This window comes from Symphodus melops (genome assembly GCF_947650265.1).
Source record: "Symphodus melops genome assembly, chromosome: 15".
Lineage (NCBI taxonomy): Eukaryota > Metazoa > Chordata > Actinopteri > Labriformes > Labridae > Symphodus > Symphodus melops.
This window is the reverse complement of record NC_136705.1, coordinates 13,803,666-13,815,094: the sequence shown is the minus strand read 5'-3', so window position 1 is coordinate 13,815,094 and position 11,429 is coordinate 13,803,666. Positions and strand designations below refer to the sequence as shown.

At 39.8% G+C, this 11,429-nt stretch overlaps 1 protein-coding gene across 3 annotated transcripts in view; it reads left to right on the top strand.

The window, feature by feature from the left end:
* slc8a1b (solute carrier family 8 member 1b) overlaps window positions 1-11,429 on the top strand; it is a 181,263-nt gene that overhangs the window by 45,398 nt on the left and 124,436 nt on the right. Inside the window, exon 1 of one of the 3 annotated variants that reach the window (XM_079362485.1) lies at window positions 4,905-5,482. The exons of 1 other annotated variant lie outside the window; for it this stretch is intronic. The gene's annotated coding sequence lies outside the window, so the exon portion shown is untranslated. Of the gene's footprint in view, window positions 1-4,904; window positions 5,483-11,429 lie in introns of those variants that run through there. One more of the 3 variants, XM_079362487.1, reaches the window with a different exon arrangement.

Genomic DNA, 11,429 nt, shown 5'->3' with positions numbered 1-11,429 from the left:
TGTATGCACACAGGTGTGAGAGGGTGTGTGTTCAAAATTTTATGTAAGAATGTGGGCTTCCTCTATATCGCGACTGTCCTGTTTTTATTCCTCTGTTGTAGCCATATGTATTGTGTGTGCGTCAGAGTGTGTCTGTGTGAGTGTGTATGCTCTCTTTGTATCTGCATGATAAATTGCCATCTTTAGCAGAAGGTCTTTCCCATATTTTACAATGCCATATTCAAATTATACTAAAATGTAAATGATCTCATTTCAAAGCAGCAGTGCACTATTATCATAATCATGGTGACAGTCTAATAAAATGCATCCCTGCAGAGATGCCACACGCCTCTCAGCCTGTATTCACAATGGAGGGCACACTGATATTACGCAGTAATATGGAAATTCAGCCTGAAACGCTCATAAGCCAATCTTCAAATTATGTGTCTTATTCCAGCTCATGAAATCATCTTATACAAAAGTTTCCCTTTACAAACTTTTTCTTCCTGTGTTAAACAGCTGCATAAACTGCAATATTACTGCATGAATAATTGTTTGAAATGGTAATAACATTAAGTTGCTACATCACTTTATTTTGAGTCTATTAAGCTTGTGTCACCAGTCTGGCTCATCTGGAGCCTCCAGAATGGTTTCAAGATTGACAGGTGTGAGAATGACTGTGCACTAAGGAGGCACCCCAGGGTGCAGCTCCACTGAATTATGAATGGAAAGGCAGAAGCTTTTACCTCCCTGTGTCACCATTCATCTGCAGAGGTCTCTGTCTTCTCCCCTTTTTCTCTTTGTTTTCAACATGAAAGAAATTAAGTTCAATTAAAGTACACTATTATCATTCAGTGAATGCACAAAGTTATTCAAGATAGAACTTAACTTGTGAAAACTTGTGAAAATTATTATTTTTTGAATTGTGTTCAGATACTTTTAAATACTGATTACAAATGTGTTAAAGATTGGCAAAGTAAGTTCATTTATATAGCATATTTCAGCAACAAGGCAAGTCAAAGAGCATCAAGAAGTGCAACAAATACTAACAGAAAATGTAAAAAAAAAAAATCACTTCAACAAGCAAATACTATTTACAGAGAAGTTTAAACATACATATGTTCTAATGATAAAAATGTTTGTGGTCTTGGTATTTTATTCAGACAAAGTTCTTCCAAATAACTTCATTAGTCTCTACTCTGTAATCTTGATGTTTGTAATCTTGATTACTTCAGACTGAAGAGTAAATTGCTGAATCATCTGTAAAAGAAATAAAAGTCACACTTGTGTCGCTAGACATGTTCCCACCAACACCTATATCCTTGTTGGAAATATATATTCAGTAAGATAATAAACCTTTCATTTCTCCAGAAGAATTTCAGAAAACACAAGGTTATAATTAACAAAACTGACCGGATCCACTATAGTATTCTTGTGTCTATTTTCCTGCCTGGCCTGTTGAGTTGCTTCACTTTGATGCTGCCATATAGTGTCAACAATAATTTACCCGTGTGTGTAAAGCCAATCAAAGAGGGAAGCTACTTTTGGCCCGCTCCTGGCATGCACTGTGGTTCTTCTGTTGAACCCACAAGCATTAACTAGAGCCGCTGTGATCAGCTCTGGCAGCAGTGTCGCAGCCAGAAAACAACACAACGTCAATCCTCTCAGCGACTGCCTTAATGTTCCCTGGAACCCTAAAACCAATGCGAGGCAGAATCCCAGTGTTTTCCTTGTGCTGAGACGTCAGCCTGCCAAACCTTTAGCGAGTCAGCTGGAGTGCCATCTGTGCTTTAGGAGGCAGAATTTAGGGAATCTTGGCTTGTCATCGTTCAGGGTTACCACACTCTATTGCCTGTTATGGTCCAAATACGGTTCATTATGCCCCTCATCAGGTCCACACAGCCGACCTAGCAGTCATCCAGTCCATCGCTTCACTTGTTTCCGTCATTCGGTAAATCAGCCTCTGTAACCTCATTAACCAGCTGTTCACTTCCTCAGTCATTCAGTGTTTCTACTTCCCAGTTGCCTCACTATCCAGCTGTTTTGCTTTTAATACATATCTGCCAACCTTCTGACAGCCAGTTTGTACTGTTGGCTAACCTTCTGTGTCTCAGAAACCATTCATTTTCCTTCTGCCTCCCCCCCCTGTGATTGCCAGTCTCCAGATGCCCTTCGCTGCTGCTCTGCCTTACCTTTCATCTGTTTTTGTTTCTTTGGCTATACCTGTCTCTCCATCTGAGCCTGGATCGGTTTTTATATTGTGGCATGAATTTATAGCTGCCTTTTAGCCTGTGTCTTTTTTAAGAGCCTTTCTTCTGTTTCTTTGCCTCAGCCTTCATTTACCCATCTACCAGAGAATCCAACCATAGGTTGTAAAGTCTCTGCTGTGGTTTACCTTTCAGGGATGTTTTTTTTATCTTACAAAATCTGCTTCTTTTCTGATTCTTCTTCATACCCTGCACCTGCCTGTCCAGCCTTTTCTGTGTTTCATTGAGGTCTGTCTAGGTTCATTTGGAGCCCAACCTTACAAACCTTACATGAGGAAATAATGCCTTTCGCTTCTTCAGTCCCATGTAATTTTTCTTTCATGCAGGGTCAGCATGCAGCCTTTTGGTTTTACTTCCAAACCGTAACCTTCCGGACCAACTCCTTGGAACTTGATCAGCCCAATTAATTCCCCTAGACCCCCTTAAGAGCCCACTTGACCCCAGCTGTTTGCTGCTCTTCAAGAAAGTTTATTAACACAAAAGATATGAGAGAAACAAGTTTTCTTTTTTTATGACTTACAATTTACCGTAACTCTATAAGTATTGGTCTCCTCATCACTGTGTTAACACTGCTTAGAATGTCCACTTTTCTACGGTCACTGCATCCCTGTCTGATACAACCTTAGGCGTCAAAACTGGTTGTCCATCTGCTACCTGTCTCTTTCAATTAATTCATACAGGCTGACATCCACGTTTATGAATCTCTTGGCTGTTTCATACATACACATACAATACTGTATATTTTGCGTCAACCTTTTACTGAACTGTTCTCAGTTTCCTGCTGATTGGTGTCGGATCTTCACCTGTTAGGAACTGAATTCCCCTCATAGCTGCTCCCTGACACTATTACTTTGATTCCCAGCAAGAAGAACTTCCTGCTAAACCTCTGAGAACTGGTAGCGTAATCATTTTAGTTAAATGCATGTATACTAAGTTCCAAAGCAAGAAATAGAGACGTATGAATTCCAAAGCCATAATTACAAATGTATCCATACACAATTTCCAAAGACAGAAATTCAATTAGCAATAGCCATGTAGCTGCTGCTTTAGATGCTTGCATGTACATTTCCAGTCTTTTAATCAAACAAAAAAACTCTGAAATGTTCCGATTACTCCACAGCCAACACTTTTCACCATCAAGAACAACTCTGCCTTGTGGTTCAGTAATACACTGTAGATAGATTCTTGTATAAAAATTTACCCAACTGAATATACAGAGGCTTCTCTTCAGACAGGAATAAATAGATTGTCTTTGTAGCACTCGTTACAAGAAGAAATAAATCTGGCCTATAATGTTAACTACTTAGATTGCTTCGACAAGTTTGAGCCTGCTTGCTTTTTTATGTTGGCTGTTTTTTGACATCTGTTCATCTCAACTGAGAGCAGGTGGATTGAATAGTCTTCATAAGGGTCCTTGTGCCTTTACTCACTAATGTTATTGTTATTTGTTACTTTAGCCTTGTTGTTTCTTTCACACCATTACACCAAGACAAATTCCTCGTATACATTAATGTACTTTACGATAAAAAAAACAATTCTGATTCTGATGATGTGAACTCTGACAGCATGACCTTTGTGCTAAAAAATCTGACTGAGATTTTCAGTGCTGATATGTGTTGTACATTATTGGTGAGTGTTGCTGTTCAGTAGAGATAGAATCACAAAATCAAATTTTTATCTCTGTTTCAATATTTATATTCACTGTCTATTAGTAGCTTCCTGAGTGAAGCAGTTACAATTTCCAATGTCTTTGACCGTACTTACAGCCTGTGTAGTTTTTGACCTCTTCGTCCTCCTGGTTGTGAAGCATTTACAGAATAATGTTTTTGCTTTTCACGAATGGTTTCCACCCAGTTCGTTCCATGTGAGCAGACTTAGTTCAGTTGCAATGCACATTGAATGTTCTCCACCATCCCACTAAAAGGCACGTGTTGAAAAAGACACCTGAAATCCCAGATTGAAACAGACAGGTGACATGTGTTAGCAAGTAAACAACTGTTCAGTCATCAGTTATAAACTCTATTCATTTTTTTATTTACATTGGATCCTAATTAGTTGCCACAACAACTATTCTTCCTTGGGTCTTTACAAGACTGTTTCAGTGCTGAACAGAGACACATGCAACACTTGTCTATTACCGTAGTTGTTTCTTATGAACATTTCTCAACAACATAGTTAAGTTGTATACTGGATCATCCAAAAACGAAAGGGTTTCTCTTTTTAACTTATTTTCTCACACACATACTTTGTATGTATCTCCTTAATCTGCCTCCCTGAGAGAGGCTGTTTAAAGTTTCCATATGAGTCCATATTTTCTACCAGCCTGGTTGCCTTATTGCCCTTCTGGCCTTTAACAAAAGCAACATAAGGTTTGCAAACGTTGTTATTGCATCGTAATTCTGTATTGTCAACGTTATTGTTCCACATTTCACCATTGAAATATCAACGTCCTCCTTCCTCCAATGACATATTGATATTACTAACCAATAAGAGAAGATAAAGCAATATTAGCAAGAGGGGCGACGGAATGCGTAGGCTAAGTCAGAGAGAGTGTCAGGCAAGATGAATGTATTGACACACAACAATAGAGAAGTGTGAGAGAGTGGCACACACACTGCATGCAGAGAGCGAGGAGGAGGGAGGGAGAGCTGATCCTCAGTCAGTGTGTGAGGGAACAGACGAAGTAAAGACCTGCTCAAACACACATACACACACACACACACTCAAAGACTCTCTCTCTTTCTCTCTCACTCAAATACTCTCCCTCTCCTTCGCTCCCTCCCTCTCTCTCTCTCTTTTGCTCTTGCGCTCACGGCGAGAGGGGATATCGGAAAGGGAAGAATGAGGAAGAAGTCCGCCGTGCTGCGCGCCTCGTCCCAACAAATGCGGGTTTGCTGATGAAGCGCTCCAGTCATCCGATCACACAGGTCGTACAGGTTGCGCTGTATGGAAACTAGGAGTAGGCAACAACAGACCACAACAACAACAGATAAAAAACTGTCAGTGCATGGGAATCCGGACACCTCTCCCCTTCTTTTGTGCGTCTCGCTTGCTGGATACGCCGCCTGGGCTGGCGTATAAGAGCTCCCTGCGTCTCTAGTTCCATTCCCTGGTTTACCTCTTCTACTACTACTACTCCTCCTCTACCTGTACTGCTACTATTATTAGTGGCTCTATAGTCCGGCTTTTACTACTGACTGTCTTCTGCGGATAGTGGACACTTTCTGGATAAAAAGGTACGTCATTTAGCAGTGCTTTGGTTTTTTCTGCGCGGGATAAATATATTAGTGGCAATTAATACAATTGGTTTTGCCTTTATTTCGCTTCATTTTCTGGAGAAATCAAGTTTTTTTTTTGTGGGACGGTAGTTTAAATAGGGTGCATGGGTGACAGCGTGCCTCATGGCGCCCCGATTGGAGACTCGGAAGCACCATGCGTCGTAAGGTTTTGGATGCGGTTCCCTCTCCTCAACCGCATGTGCTGTACCACGTTTCTACATTGCGCCGTGACTCTCCTGTGTTAAGGAGATTTATATAGAGAAGACCGCTGCTTAGAGAACACTAGGTGCAGTTTAAGGTTTTTTCCCCCCACTTATTTTCTGATTAAAATTATCCACCAGTTTGGATCCCATAGACGGCTTCCTTTCGCCTCTCGGGCTGCTTTTTCCTTTTAGCCCCCCGCTCACTACCCTACTCCCCCATTCACATCTCCCTTAGACCGCCTGCCTCGTTCATTTCTGGAGGAATAATTACGGATGCAGAGCACGTTCAGATAACCACTCGCGCACCTTTTATAGGCTCTCGATGTGGAAGTTGGGCGACAAACATGCGCAGTCCGGGCTAGCTTTCTCCCTAGAGATGGTAATCCTTAGACTGAATGATCCAGCGCACTGAGATCCACGTTCGCGCATCTGTGCACGTCCCCCATCCTTTGCGCCAAACAGCGCAGTGCTGATGGAGTGCTTGTGCTCATCAGGACAGAGCAGGTTGTAGAGGAAACAGAGTCCAGAACCAGCGTGTTGAGTTTGAATAGGACGGACTTATTGCCTTAAACGTGAAATTCAAAGACAAAAATTGACCCACCCCCTGCTGTGACTTGAGAGTGTTATGTTGTAAAAGAGAAATAAAGCGATTTCACATATTCTCGCGTCAGTTTTGCTGTAAATCTCACACATAATAGAAGAGGCAGCTTTGTATTCTCCTGATGTGACACTACAAACGCATCCGTCTTTTGAGGAGAGCTTGGCACATAAGGCAGGTACCATCCAGGCTTTCCTGGCAATCTTTTCCAGCTGACTTCAGCTGAACTGAAGCTCATCCACTGTGGATGATGCTATGAAATATTTATTTATGACAATGAAAAAAGGAAATGCAGCCAGAGGTTTTTACTGCTTTATTTACCTTCCACCAATGCAGCTGGTTATTGATGACATATACGATCTGTTTATGATGCAGTAGGGAGGTTTAAGGCTCCATTCAATGGGTTTTTGGCAAAACGGGTTAGAGCTGTCTCTAAGCGATGTGTTGTATAATAAAAACTGACCAATAGCCATATTTCACACTGCTGTCCAACGAGCTCTTGGTGGGTCAGTAGTGACAAAGCTTCTTGTTAACATGTTTTAGGAGAGACTGTAGATTGGGTTATATATTTATTTCTGATTTGAATGACAGGTTGAATACTATCACTCAATAAAAATGTTTACATTGAGACAAAAACGTTTTATTTTATTTTTGCATAATAAAAAAGAAAAGCCCCAATATGAAGTAAGAAGCTATCTTCCCTGGAAAATGTGTATTTAACACAGCCAGAGAAAAAAAGTTTTCATGATTTTAAGAAATAAGAAAGGAAGAGCTTTTGATGTTGTTAGGGAAGATTTTCTGTTTCAGTTAAAACCAAAAAACTAAAATACTTAAAATGTTCAAGTCAGTTTTGCCTGAGTTTTGGATTTCATGGTTTATGGATTATATTATTATTACCTCCATCATGTTATCCAAAAGCTCATCAGTTTGTAGTTAGCCAACAGTGCCAAACCTTGAGGAGAGATTCATCAATCTGAAATCTATGCAAATCGATGGAGAATATGAAAATCTTCTTTGGTTAATTATAGTTTTGCTAATTAGTCAAAATGTGTGACTTTACTGTCAATTGTAAATCCTTTGATTACAACTATTACAACTACTGTTGTCAGGCTGATTACAGATGTATTAAAAGTGAAATAACAACAGGCACACAATATTGATTGACTCTTCTGTGCTCCACATGTTTCTAAGCTGCATGTGGAGAACAGCTGCTCTCAGGCCCAGAAATGACACTGTAGCAGCAACCATTGTTAGCATGGATGCGAACATTGGGGAATGAACCAATGCTGTGTAATTGACACAAATGCCAGGCGTGCAGGTATTACTTGTATTGCAGAAGTGAATACAAATCATTTGCATGTTAATCTTATATAGTAAAATCTTTGTTAACAAATCGGTGATTGGAAATATTGGCAGTTGTTATTGGCCAGCTCACTGCTTTTGGTGATCAGTGCTGGAGAAAAATTGCATTGCCAAACAGTTTGACCCTAATACCACAGGCACAGACCTGTTCTACCAGGTTAAAAAAAAGCTAATCTTCGATCTTTGTGTGTCCTAGGGTTAGAGCTAATGGGAACTTTACCTCCATGATAGATAGGAGCCTTGTTTACTGTAAATATGGGCTCAACTGGACAACAGCAGAAGTAGAGCCATGCTTTGAATGGAATGGTTGCTTCCAGTTGCAAAAAAATGCGTATGTTCTATTCTTGCAGCTTGTATAAGATTTTAGGCACCACCCCCCACAATTTAAATGTTTGTGTTAGAGCATTACAATCTGTTTGCTACGCTTTCTTAGAACTGTTTCGATAAGGGCTATAATGCTTGTTTACTGATTCAAGATGCAAGCTGTAGAGCTAGCACTGACATGTACTTTTTTATAGTTGATATGTTAAAGATGCTTGCAAATAGTTTAACATAGAAGCCCATAAAGAGAGAGAACAATGTTAACATTTGTTGTTAGTCATCCATGGACACAACACATGTTAGATATTTCAGTATCCTGGATCTGGTTTGGTCTCCACCAACTCCTAATAAAAATATGGCTCCTCAGCTGCTGAAGCTTTGCTTTGTAAATGCTAACGCTTTTGTCAGTATCAAAGTTTTAAGACCTTTTATATGAAAAGAGTAATAAGGAGACCGCACACATGCTCCCTTTTCGAGCATTTTATTGTAGGCACATCCCAAGACCTTTTATATGAAAAGCTGATCACTAGTGATACTAGTGGACATGGGGTATTAGTTAACTAGTAAAAATTTCGAGACTCACTAGTTAACTAGTAGACACAAACTAGCACATGTTTCAGCGTTGTGCTAGGAAACAAGTGCAGTCAAAGACCTCACTAATACAGGAAACTGAGCTTTAATATCAAAGATATCTATTGAATATTGAATTGGCTTTCCATACTTTCAACTTTCAATAAACACAGTAGAGCTATAACCCTATTAGTAATACATAATTCGCAGTCTGTTGACATAATATAAGGTGTACTTTTGGCCTACCAAATTTCACCTACGAGTTGTGACGTAGCCAGCTTCATCTTTTCCCTGACATACTAAATAGAATAGTAATAATAATGGTATAGATATTGCAACTGAGTCAGGGTTTTGAAATGTTGCTCAAATGTATAAGTTGATTTACAGTAGATTAGAATACAGGGGGTAAACACACTTTTCAGCTTTCCTGAGAGAGAAAAAAAACGTGTTCTCAATGAGAAACTGCAGTGAGTTACAGATGAGTCCTGTGTGCCATTCATACTGGCATCATCCATCCTCAAAAGAAGGGTTATAAATGGGTTTGATTTGACAATGATTTCTTGTCTTTGGCTAATTCTTGGCTGAATAGAGAACTGGTGATTAGAAGAGTGATTTATTTTACTTTTAAGTCTTTTAATGACTGTTTCCCGTAGTTCCTCATCATTTTGCCGCACATAATGTGGATGGATAGACAGACAAAGTGACAGACATCCGGAAATAGTCCTGTGTATCACACAGTCAGTCGTCTCATTTTCTTCACTACTCTGTGTATGACAGGGCAGCTTGGCTCAAGAGTTGGCTGCAAGGCAGATCCAGGCTAAAAGAGCTCACTATCACCTAATTGATGGTAAACACAGACCATTAATCTTGTAGTATTTGCAGGGGGCTATTTAGTATATGCGTATGTGAATATTTGACCATTCTCTCACTCACATCTTAAACCACAGTTGAATATACGTTGGTTATATTTCAACAAGAGCGGCAATCTCTGTATTTCCTGTTTTAGACTCCCTTTTTTTCTCTTTTCTTCCGGGCATTTTTAAACTGTTTTAAAAACGAGTCTCTCCCGACCCCCCCCCCACCCACCCCCCCCACCCCCCCCCCCACCCCCACCACCACCACCCTAAATGGCTCTTTTTTTTTTTGTCCCTTCCTGTCTCTTTCCTATTTATTTTCTAACATGACTTTGTCTGTTTTACACTCTTCCTTTTACATTTTTTTATCATTGGCTCCTGCCATATGATAAAAATGTCAGCCATATGAAGCTTTTTGTTGTTATCATAAAGTACAATGGTTTGTTCTACAAAGCATGTCCATTTTTAGCATGACTTATTTTTCATAAGGTTCCAAAATAGGTTTTATGTAACGTGCAGCTTCACTGTCTTTTTTTTCCTGGTGCCTTTTGGTCTAACCAGCTGCCTTATTGACACCTTTGGGTGCCGCCTTCAGAGGCTCCAGAGGAATGACAGTATTAGAGCAGAGGGGGAACAGCTTGCCTCAGTGCACCACATGGTTTTAGTTTTCTTTACTTTCTGTTGCGCTTTTGCTATAGCCTCTGGGAAGGATAAAGTGGTCCAGTTTGTGTGTGTCAGTGAAGCTGGTTTGGTTTGTTTCTTATCTTGTGTTCCTCTTGAACTTAAGCCAAGTTTTTGAGGTCATGACACTCGGGAAAACCATAGCTGGATACTCTGAAACCTGATATTTCAATTATCAAATCCAAAATAGCAGCCCCTGTTCAGCTACTAAGCCTCTCCCTTGTTAACAGCAGGCACATCAACATTGACCCTTGACTTTGGATCTGTTACCAGCCAGGGCATCAATTGTATCAAATAGCTGGTAATAATTCCGAAAACCAGAAAGTGAGAATAACTTCACCAAGTCACTCCCCTCAAGACATATTTCTCAGTTGTACAACCCAAGGGAACTATAAATGGAACAGGTAATTATCCAAAGTCATCTTAAGTGTAATCCCCTGATAAAGTGTAAAGCAATCAGGAGGTTTATCAAGGATTTGTGTTCCTGAAGATGCATTTTAAGCAAGCCCTGAGAAGAAACAGAGCAAATATGATAAATTAGAGCATTGTCTGCAGGCATCTCAATGAGTCCTGTTGTAACAGCAATTTAATCATGCCTTGTAATGTGGTAAGAACTGGGATATTCACATACCTAGAATATACCCACATACCTCCAAGTCGAACAATAAGATGTTTTGAGAGGGGGAGTTTACTTAGCAGTCGGTGAACAATCAAAATACAGGGCAACATCAGCTCAGGTTTCCTCTATTTAACAAATCACTTTGAGTGCAGGTTGGGATTTTTTTTCCTCCTTTGGGCAGAGCCACTTTAGCCACTGTCTCTTAGCTAAGGCAGATAGCTTGTATCAGAAGGCTTATAGATGAAGAAATATCAGGAACAAAGTGAATAGATATATTTCTTGAGTCAGTAGTTTGTTTTTGTTTTTTTTTGCTGTAAATAGCATCACAGTCATGAAGCATACCACATGTTGGGAAATAAATTCAAGGTTCCCCCACTTTGGCAAAAACTTTTGTAAATTGAAAATTAGGATAAATTATGATTAGGTTTGCAAAAACAAAGACAGAAATCATGTTTGGCTTCCATGTACCTTTTTTTTTATAATAGCCTGTCTGTTTTAAAGAATTGACCGCTTGAGGTACAATTTCAGATTTTTCCCAACACAGTGTGTGTATTAGTCTCCAAGTGGCTCCTTCTAATAGTTCTCTCTTTTTAGGTGTTCAGTGTTGACATCGTGAACAGGGCTGAATGTCAGAGTGTAATAATAGTTGGATTTAGGCATTATCATTTATTTCCAATGATAGGTCATTTTAAGGTTT